The sequence below is a fragment of the Cynocephalus volans genome, chromosome 7 (assembly GCF_027409185.1).
Source record: "Cynocephalus volans isolate mCynVol1 chromosome 7, mCynVol1.pri, whole genome shotgun sequence".
Lineage (NCBI taxonomy): Eukaryota > Metazoa > Chordata > Mammalia > Dermoptera > Cynocephalidae > Cynocephalus > Cynocephalus volans.
The window spans coordinates 149,274,456-149,285,661 of NC_084466.1; positions in this window are offsets into that span (position 1 = coordinate 149,274,456).

The window sequence follows — 11,206 nt, forward strand, 5'->3', positions numbered from 1 at the left end:
GCTGGCCTGGCTCATGAGGGAATTGTCTTGGTCACTTTTCAGTGGCAAATTACAGCTGAAACCTGGGAAGACTCAGGGCTGTGAACTCAGGTAATGGGAATGTGCCTGCCACACCCCTTCTGACTACGCCAGCCAGCAGCTGAGGTGCCACCTGGGCAACATTTCTGCCCACCTGGCCTCGGGCCACCCTTGGACCTCACCAAGAGGCTGAGCTAGTTCAAAAGTGCACAGGGAAGTCAAGTTCCTACTATTGCCCAAGGCCGGCCGAAGTGTTCCATGGAGTCCAGGTCACTGGGGATTGGGGATGTGCTCTGAAAGTCTTGGGGTCATCTGTATCTGACATCTTTCTGAGTCACCAAACCAGACTGGGACCAGGTTTATCTTCCCAGATTGGGTTCCTAGAAGCATCTGGGGTCATGTACCAGATGCACTCAGAAGCCACTGGGTAGAAGAAAATTATTCTTTCTGTTGGGAAGGAACACAGCTCCAGAATGTAGAAATGTGCTAGATTTTGTGTTTTTTAACTACTTTCCAAATAAAGTAAAACGGGGGAAGGACCTGAGACTTTGGAGTTCCCAGTGAGCATGCTGACTCAAGAGCCCCCAGCTAAATTTCTCATGACTGTATTGAGGGTAATATTGGTGCCTGACGATGCTGCACAAAAATACACACTGGTGTACTTGCCACTCTTAGCTTGCTGAGAAAGGTTGAAGTCATTCAGATGGGAGTCTGCCAACATCATTCCTGGGTGAACTCATTTGGGGAATAGAAGCCGACATGCCACTGATTCTAGAAACTTGAACGTGTAAATAGGAAAAAAAAAAAAAAAAAAAAAAACCTACTGGACTATTTTTAAAATGAACCCAAGAGAAAGAATGTAACCACTTCTTTTGGAACTTGGGCATCTATTCTCAATGGACTTCAAACAACAATGAGGCTCCTTGAGTGGTTCCTGAGTTTAGTTGATATTCTTATCACTAAATGTCAATAAAGAGCTCTTTCTTATAGTTAGAATATTTTCAGTCATCTGAATTGGATGTAATGTGGACATCAGGACAGGAGTTACCTGGCCTGTGTTGGTGGTCCCTGGGCCTTGTGTGGGGGCTGGACATAGGACTGGCTACCAACATAATTGTCTTGGCCCCTGTAGGAGTTGGGGGACAGATACTGAGTACCAAGTGTCAGAGGGTTTTGGCTTATTTAATAATCTCAGTACCTTTTAGAGAACATCATAGTTAAGAGCACAGGCTTGAATCAGAACTCCTGGGTTCGAATCACAGCTTTACCATGTAATAGCTTTGAGATAATTGGCAGGTCACACAGCCTTTTGCTTCCTGGATTCTTCACCTGTAAAGTGGAGAAAAATGATTAAATGGTTCACCATCAAGAACTGAAAGTGGTGCCTGGCACATGGCAAAAGTTAGCTATTATTAATATCCCCATTTAAGAGGTGAGGAAATAGGAGGTGACTTGCTTACCCTCACAGCCAGGAACAGAGGCAGGATTGGAATCCAGGTACAGAAGACATCAAAAACCCCTTAGTCTCAACACAGTGCACCATATTCTTTAGCACCAAGTGGGCTGCAGTGGTCGAGTGGGAAAGGATTATCTAAGGACCATAGAAAAAAAATTTTTTATGTTGATTTTATTAATACTCGAGTTCACACACACCAAAAAAGCCCTATCAAAACCAGGCTATAGTTCTCAAAAACAAATCTAGCAAGTACTGCATCAAGTTATATAAAATTAACTGGTGTGTGTGTTAGTGGCAAACAGACTTAAATTGAACTTTTGTTGTATCCTACCAGCAGTTTTTCTATGTATAGAAATAGAATATTTTCTATCACTGTAAACAGAAATCTGTTCCCCAGTAGAAAAACTAATGTAAGAGCAGAACAAAATAAAATATATGGCACTTTACCCAAGAACTAGAATTCCTTAGGGAAAATTGAAGTTATTGGAATTTGTTACAATGGTACATGAAGGAGCAACATGTCCTGGTACATAGCCTAGTGATGATGGATTTCAGTGAGGTTTGGCAAGAAAGCCACAGCATTAGCAAATATTTACTTGCCATTTCTGTGTACAGAGAAAGCACTCTCCATGCTGCCAGGAGGTAAAAAGAAATAAAGGACTTCAGGGGCTTACTGACCCTTCATGAGCAAAGATAGTTAACGTGAAACAATTTCAGTACAATGCAAGGCATCATATAATTAAGCTCTACCATTTTTATTGCAAGAAGCAAGGGCTATAGGAATTTAGAAAAAGGAATTCAAATTTTATAGTAGCACCTAAGAACATGACCACATAAGTGCCATAGTGATTTGAGAATAACCTCTCACCTCTTCCTAGCTCAGAGAGCTTTTGTTTTTTTATATATTGTTTCAAAATCCTCTGAGATTATTTCCGCCTCCCAGATGAAGCAAGTGACTTGGAACTAGTAAATGATGGCTGAGAGCTATACTGACAATTGCGTCTACACTGAAAGTGCCTTGCGGCCTCAACACTTGGAGCCTGGACCCCGGGCTTGGTGGCCAAAGCTTCTTGCAGTGTCCCCCTCCACTTCCTCTCACCTCCATGTCCCCTCTCCGGCCTGCAGCCCGTTGTCACCTCTGACACCTGTGGTAGCCCTTCCACCCTCTTTTCCAGATCTTGCCCACCCTGGAGGTCTACCTTTTTGTGAAATCTTCCCCATTTGGACAGTATGTTCCTTCTCAGACTTTCCCAAAACTCCCAGCTCCCAACTGTTGTCCAACTGTTTTACCATCCTTAGTCATTTCCTCTGCAAGACTGAGTCCCCCAAGGGGTGGCAAGTCCACCCTGACCCCTCTTTATTCCCAAGGTGTTGTCCAGACCTGGGCATGTAGGCACCCTGGATAGCCAGGACACTGTTAAAAGTGCCTTTCACTTAATATCTTATGATTCCAAGGCTAAAATGATGTTTCTTCAGAAATAAATACCATCATCAGGAGAAGCGAGTTTAGGGCCAGTTCTGCTACCACCTTCCTCCTGTAATCCCAGATATGTAATTGGGGGCAAGTTATTTCTCTCTCTGGGCCTTTCCCCCCTCATCTATGAAAGGTGGGCATTGGCCATGACCCCTCTTGGTGGTCTGGATGATTCTGGTAAGTTGGTGCTTGTTATGGTTGTGATCTCTGTCCTTGGTGTTTCTCCCTTACTGGCCCAGCCAGGAAGCACCGCATGGGACTCCATTATGGGCTGTGCATTCCTGCAAGCCCCCGTGTCAGTGTGGCCAGTCTGCCTGCTGTTCTGTAACATTATACAAATGTAATCATGCCAATGGACAGGATCCAGAGTTGCAGTTATTTTTGGGATGTGCAGGAGCCTGTGGGAAAATGCTGGAACATGTCTTAGTCACTCGGGCAAATACCTTTCTTTCCATGTTCCAGCTTGTTTTGAACTTTCAAGCGGCTCAAATAAAGCTCAAGCAGTCACACACGCCCTTTGTGATTTGCTGCGCCCTTCCGGAGCGGCTCTCCTGATCTCCCGGCCGGTGCCACCACATCCTCTGGAATCAGAAAAGTTTGAGTGCAGAGGGGTGAGAGCAGGGCTGGGTTAAGCCCTCGGAGGCCTCAGGTGTGGAAAAAATGTGTGGTGCCTCCCTTGATACGTAATTCAAAATAAAAACAATAGTAATCCACAAAAGTGTAAGGAAGATCTGAATTTCCCATGTTATACTTTGTTGCTTCTTAAAAAATTAAAAATTAAATCCTCCAGTGTGTGTGTGTTTGGGCATGTCCCTGCTTTCCTGGAACTCTAAGCTATGATCCAGCTCTGCCCAGTAAGAACCAGTGGAGACCAGGAAGAGCTGTCTCAGTCCCAGGGGAGCAGGCTGAGCACAGCAGGAAGGGACAGGACCACAGGAGAGAACAGAAGCCAGCTGTGTGCCCGTCCCGCACACAGTGGACCTGGGAGGTAGCCATAGGTCCTCAGTACGGGGTCCTCCCAAGACACGTGGGGCCAGGGTCCCAGGTGGGACTGAAAGCCAGCTTGAGGATGTGTGGGTGGAAAGGGTTAGAAAAAGCATTCCAAGTAGAAAGGGCCTTCTAGAACATTCCTTTGCCTGTTCCTTGCCTGCTCTAGTCAGAGCTTTGCCCTGATGACTTGGCCCGTGGAGGCTGCACCTTCTGCACAGCCCTGTTGCTGAGCAAAGTGGTCTCCTCCTGTCTGAAGAGAGATCCTACTGCCAGCCCTCCCTCATTCTCTTCCATGTCTCCCTTTCTCTCAACTGTCTTTTTCCTTCTTTTTAGTCCACAAAAAGTGCAAACCAAAAAGAAACACTTCCTCCTTGCTCCTCAGTTTACCCTCTCTATTACGAGATATCTTCAAAGAGCCAGCTGAGTCACCCGCCTCCCATGTTCTGTCCCAGCCCCCCGTAGGCTGCCCCAGCCCGCCCCTACGGGACCCCTGCCTTGTGGGCAGGCGCTGCAGCCGGTACACGACCTCTCCAGCTCTCCCCCAGCTGCCTCCCCCGACTCCACGCTCTTCCCCAGGCCTGTCTTAAACACCAGTGTCTCCCAGGCTTCCTTCCTCAACCCCCTGCTTTTATCACTGTGTGAGGGTTAGTTTCATGTGTCAAGTTGGCTAGGTGATAGTACCGAGGTATTTAATCAAACACTTGACGTTGCTGTGCAGGTGTTTTGTCGTCTTGGTTAACATCAATAATCATTTGGCTGTCGATAAAGGAGATGACCCTCCAAAATGTGGGTGGGCCTCGCCCAATCAGTTGAAGGCATTAAGAGCAAAAATAGGTTTCCTGCAGAAGAAGAAATTCTGCCTCAAGACTGCAGCATCAGCTCCTGCCTGAGTTTCCAGTCTGCTGCCATGCCCTGCAGATTTCCAGCTTCCAACCCACAATCATGTGAGCCAATTCCTTAAAATAAATCTCTTAAAGAAATACACACAAATTCTGTTCCTCTGGAGAACCCTGCCTGATACATACTGTTTTTGCTCTTACTGGTTCCCCAGCTTCCTCCTCCCAGACCCAGTCACCTCTGCGTCTGTGTGTGGCAAACCCTCTTTCTCCTCAACACCAGACTTATATGCAGGGCACACAGAAGGTGGACTGTCACCTGATATCCTCCAGGAACCTAGAATTCAAATTCAGGGGTTTCCTCAGGGTTCCCTCAGCACCAGAGCAGCTCTATCCCAGGCCAAGCCTTCCTCCGGCTGCAATCGCAAAGCTACACAGGCCAGCGAGCTGGGGAGTGACAGGCCAGCTGTCACGGGTGGGGGATGGGACAGGGGCTGATGCTCAGTCCCAGCCAGTGTTTGTCATGTGGGGACATGAGCTCAGTGTCATAAGAGATTTTCAGTTTTCAAGAAAGACCAGAAATCTGTTCCTGTGAAATCTCTTAATTTTTAAATATTTTTAAATGTTTTTTAAAAATGAGGCAGGCCCCCAAAAACCCATCTGCAGGCCACATTTGGCCTTAGGGCTGCCAGTTAGCAAGTTCCAAGTCCCACTGTGCTGTATTTAATTCTGTCTCCAGTCCCTCCTGTCCTTCCCTCTACCCCTGTGAGTGCTGTGGGGCAAGGACTGTGGCTTGGGCTTCTTGGACTCTGCTACACCCAACTAGGGGTAAGACAAATGAATGGCAGAAATGGCAGCAGGGAGAGGGAACTTGGCTCTCTGTCTTGCTGAAAGCCTTTTTAATTCCCCCGCCCCCATCCCCGGCTTTCCTCCTGCGCCAGGATTGCCAGCAGCACCCTGTTGCATTTAGTTGAGTCCCCAGCCCCTGCTCCCTCTGTTCTAAAGAAGCCAGTGGGCTGCCTCCAGGGTCCCCCGGTATAAACAAAACTCACATTCAAATTGCTCATTCTCTTTTTCCTGGCCTGTGCTGTGCATCAGGAGCATTTTAAGGGGAGCGAGTGAGAGTGGGCGCTGGAGTCAGATAGGCTGGGTTCCAACCCCAGCTTCCTCACTCGATAACTGTGAACTTAGGCAGGTTCCTAGCCCTGTTGAGCCTTAGTTTCTCCCTTAGTTAAACAGTGACAATAGGAGCACATAGCTCTGCATGAAGTCACACTTTTAATCCTGAGAACAACACTTGCCCACGACAGTCAGTAGCGGTTTTTTCTACCATTCTTCCCTTCATCCCACTCGATGACAAGGAGAAAAGTGCAAGAAATGGGTCCAGAGTGTTGGTTCCTCTGCTCTCCAACCTCAAGACGGCATCTGGACGGCATCCAGGGGAGGGGGGGTGTAATTGCATGTCACTTGGTTTCTTCCCTCCCTGCCATCACTGTCCATCTCTGCAACTTCCCCCTTCAAGTCCAGATGACAGCTTTTTACAGTGTGGTCCAGGCAGGGATTTTGTGGTTTCGAGGAACAGGGACAAAGACCCCCTTAATGGGCCTCAATCAGTGGGGTTTATTGCAAAGATCTCTGGGTCCTGGAACCCAGGAAGCACCAGGCCAGGCCCCTGAGGAGAGCACAGCTCCAGGGAGGCTGGGGATCTGCCATCGAACCGAGCTCTAGCTCCTCCTGAAGTGGCTCTTCTCTCTCCAGTGATGATTGGGACATAAGAACACTGGCACGTGCTGCCATCAGGGAAGCACTGGCATTCCAACTGCCCGGAGATGGGGCCTTGAGGGAGACCAGAAAGCCACAGGAAGCAGCATGTCTTCTGGGAGCTGAGACCTGCTGTTGGTAAACAGAAAGGAATATAGAAAGGGGGCTGGAAGAGCACACTGGCTGTTAATGCCCCTGCCAGTTGGTACCTAACCATGCCAATGACCCTTAAGGGCCCCTCAACATTGCGTATGTGGAAGGGTAATGATTAAGGAGGTCAGTCCAATTCCAAAACCAAGGCACAAACAGATGGATGCCCTTTATACGTGTATAGATAAATTTAAGCAAATTCAGCCCTAGGTGGTGGGGTGATGGGCAAGACACAGCAGATGTGAGGGCACCTCCTGCCTCTTTAGAGCCTTAAAGACATGTGTGCAGACTCACCAAACCCCAGATGCCCACGTGCCGTGCTATCATCCTCCCACCGATACAGGAAGGGTGTGACGATATCACGGTTCCTGTGCCTGAACAAACTTCCCACAAAAAGGACCGGGCTGGGAATCAGTCCCATGAAAATTCACAGCGCACAAGTTCCAGGAATGTCTATAATGTGGCTCTTTATGAGCTACAGATTCTTGGAACTGCTGGGCTTCAAATGACTGCTACAATGTGTGTAAAGTTAGCAGTGGAGTTAACTCTTAAGTCAGAAGGTTGTTGACGATGATTTCTTGCATTCTGGAGGATAAGGGTATGCTTCAGCGGCTTGCAGCTGTATGAGGCAGAGAGTTCTAGAAGGTTGTAGAAGAATCTGTAGAGATGGTAGCAACTGCATCGGTAGCAGTGAAATCATCCAGCTTTAGAAGACCTTCCTATCACCTTCCTCCTTCTTCAGTCCCTCCCTAGAGATAAAGCTTCTGTGTACTTGGACTGTCGGCTTACACAGGCTGCCTGGTCACAGCAGCTTCTCTATATGTGAACCTTGTAGCTTCCTCTCTCTCTGTTCACTGTTTCATCCCCTACATATCTTTTTTTTTTCACATTAGCCTTATTGAGATAGAATTCACTTGCCATACAATTGAACCATTTAAAGTGTAAGATTCAGTGGTTTTTAGTATATTTACAGAGTTGTGCAACCATCACCATGATCACCCTTAGAACACTTTCATCACCTCAAGAAGAAACCCATTAGCATTTACTCCCCACATCCCCCCAATCCTGCCTGATCCCTCAGTCCCTAGGCAACCGTTCTCTGTAGATTTGTTTATTCTGGTTATTTCATATAAATGGAATTATATAACATCTGATCTTTTGTGACTGGTTTCTTTCACTTAGTTAATGTTTTTCTTTCACTTAGTTAATGTTTTCAAAGTTCATGTATGTTGTAGCATGTATCCATACCTCATTCACTGTTATTGTTGAATAACATCTATTGTAGGGATATATGGGTTTTATTTATCCATTCATCAGTTGGTGGACATTTGAGTGATGCTACAGTTTGAATGTGTCCCTCAAATTTCAAGTGTTGGAAACTTAATCCTCAGATTCATATGTTGATTGGAGGTGGGCCATTTGGGAGGTAATTAGGATTAGATAAGGTCGTCAGAGTGGGGGCCCCCATGATGGGACTAGTGACTTTATAAGAGGAAGAGAGACCTGAGCAGACATCCCCTTGCTTCCTCTCTCGCTGTGGGGTCCCTTCTGTTTTTTTGCCTTGTTATGAAGCAGCACAAGGCCCTCATCAGATGTGGCCACCCAAGTTGGGTTTCCCAGCGTCCAGAACCATAAGCTAAATAAACCTCTATTCTTTACAAATTACCCAGTTTGTGGTATTCTGTTATAGCATCAGAAATCAGACTTAGCTGGTTTCCACCTTTTGGCTATTGTGAATAGTTCTGAATATTCGTGTAAAAGCTTTTGTGTAGACATGTTTTCATTTCACTTGGGTATGTGCCTAGGAGTGGGATCACTGAGTCCTATGGTAACTCTGTGTTTAACCTCTTGAGGAACTGCCAGACTGTTTTCCAAAGTGGCCGCATGGTTTTAGATCCCCACAAGAACTGTGGGAAGGTACCAATTTCTCTACATATCTTAGTTAAATGTTTAAGAGTACAGATTTGACGGACAGCTCATTTCTTAGCACCAGGTGCTATAGTTCCCTGACTAGCTCATAGATTGTTGGCCTTGGGTCAGGCACTCACCCCTGGTCCAATCAGCTAGGAATGTGGTGTAAAACATGGCTTCTGAATGTCTATTCCTTCAGCAGAGCTTGTGGGGAAGAGAAGAGGTCTAAACGACATGATTGCTGAAGACAGAACACTTGAGCGGACGCCAGCGTCATCTCAGGGCTATATGCACAAGGAGGACAGCTGGCTAAAGAAAGAAAATGGTGTCACTTTTCTTGGGACTCTAAATAAGATAAACCAGGAGACCTTGAAACTAGCTTGTTCTGCTTCAATCAACACTTTGGGGTCCACATACAGTCCAGCTCTCTAGTTTTTCCAGTGAATTGCTGAAGCATCTACACACCCTTATTAGCAAGAAGTCCACTGTCTCCATCTGAAGGCCCCTCCCTTCCTCTCTGAACTGTCCAAGAACCTCAGGGGCTCACTCACTGAGGTCAGTGGGAGTCAATCCTGCTGCAGGTGCCAGGCAGAGAGAAAAGGTCTGATTTGTTCACCAGCAAGTGCTCTGGAGGCACCCACGGCATTGCTGTTGAAAGCTGGTCCTTCCTTGTTGGATGAAAACTTCTTGCTCCTTTTGCAGAGACCTGTACTGCTTGGTTCACCAAGGCTACTATCTGGGGCCACATTCCAGGTTCCAAGTTCAAAGCTGTCTTGAACCACAGTGTTGGGAAAATATAGGAAACCGGTCAGGGCCCCTCAGATGTTCAGAATCTTGCCAAGCACTTGATGTAAATATACACATATGCCCAGGTGTTCCTTGGCTATTGACTAGTGTAATTATGCATGTGCAGCCAGGTGTCCTGAGTTATGGACTTAACTATAAAGGACAAGGGGCTCTGATCTATGGCACCCCCCGCCCCCAGGATGCCCCAAGTGGGGGGGGGCATTGGGAGGCCACTACTGCTGCTGCCAGTGTCCCCAGGACCCTCCGGGAGGCTGCCACTGCTGCTGCTGTTGCTAAGGACTGAGCTTGTGTTGTCTGCCGACAGCTCCCAGGATCTTTCCCCAATTACCTAGCATGGACCTGCGAGTGAGGGGTCTGGTGACCCAGTCTGTACAATAGGTTTGAAGGGTCTGAGCCCTAGCCCTGACAATACAAATGGTGTAGCTATTGCTGTAGCTTTACACACACTAATACATTCAGCAGTTGGATCCAGAGCTTCCTCCTCAGCTGTACCTGCTGGAACCAGCATGTACTCCCTATGAATCCCGAGGCCCAGGAGTAATGAACATGAAACTTCCCAGTTCACTTAATTGCAAACTCACAAACCTAGGAGTATAAGCAAATAAGCCATTTACTCAGCATAAAGAATATGGCTGCTGAGAGAGATAATAAGAAAAAGTACAAAATATGTTCTGTTCACAGAGGAGCCTGCAGTCCATGGCATTAGTCATGTGGAAAACCCAGGAGGGGACCCTGAGAAGCCCTCCACTGGGCTGCACGTTGACCATTTACATTCCCTCTCAGGTGTGCTGCAGAGGAGGTGCTTATCACTATAAGACTGTTCTTAACACCTTCACCTGAACAAGAGTATTAGTCAGCTTTAACAGAATACAGCTGAATAGTCAACTAATTTTTACCTGTGGACGCCCACCCTTGGGCCTCCAGGTATGTTCTCCCATGAACTCTCATTAAGCTCCTTGCCAGCATCCCACCCCAGCATTCCGGCTCCTCTGTCTCCAGTTCAGATTCTCTCACGTTTCCCTTGTGGCCTTTGTATTCTTTCCTGTCAATGAGGCTTGGTTCATCCTAGTGGATTTTCTTTCTTTGAATCTCAGAGAGAAAGGTCTGGGATCTGGAGATTTTGCTCCCAGGAGGCTCCTGGACTGTTTGACAAGTTTACAACTTTCTCCCTTGCAACGAGCTTTGCTCATCACGAAGTACTAAGGGAAGGGCAGGCTTTGCAAACCTTTAAAAAATTTTATGCCACTTTCCACTCAGGGCGACAAGTGCCTACTTGCCCTATATTTTCAGAAGTAAAAGAATCCACACAAAGACTCTTGCCTGAATAATACAAGTTCTGAGATGACTCTGGATCCACCCTCTGACATAGAAGCAGCTGGCATAATTTGAAATTATCTCCCAATAGGTTACTGGTTACATTAAAAATTTTTGGAGATAATTTGGACTAATTATTGTGCCAAAGTTCTTTCAAACAAAAAAGACAAAAAGATTATTATCTCAAATACATACATTTCTAAACCCCCAGGATTTAAAAATATTTAACACATGGTGACTCTTCCATTTTGATTTTTTTGTTCACTATATCTCACTCTAATGATCAAGATACCAGAAAACATAGTTTAAAAATAAAATGACATTTTATAGCCATTGCATGAACAGTTTTCAGGATAAAATTTCAGGTTAGAATGAGTGCATACGTACACAAGCGAGCACATGGGTCCCAAGAATAACTTATTCATTAGTATAAAATGTGAATGGTTGATTTTGGATAAATGTGATTTTTTTGTGATCCACTGGAATGTG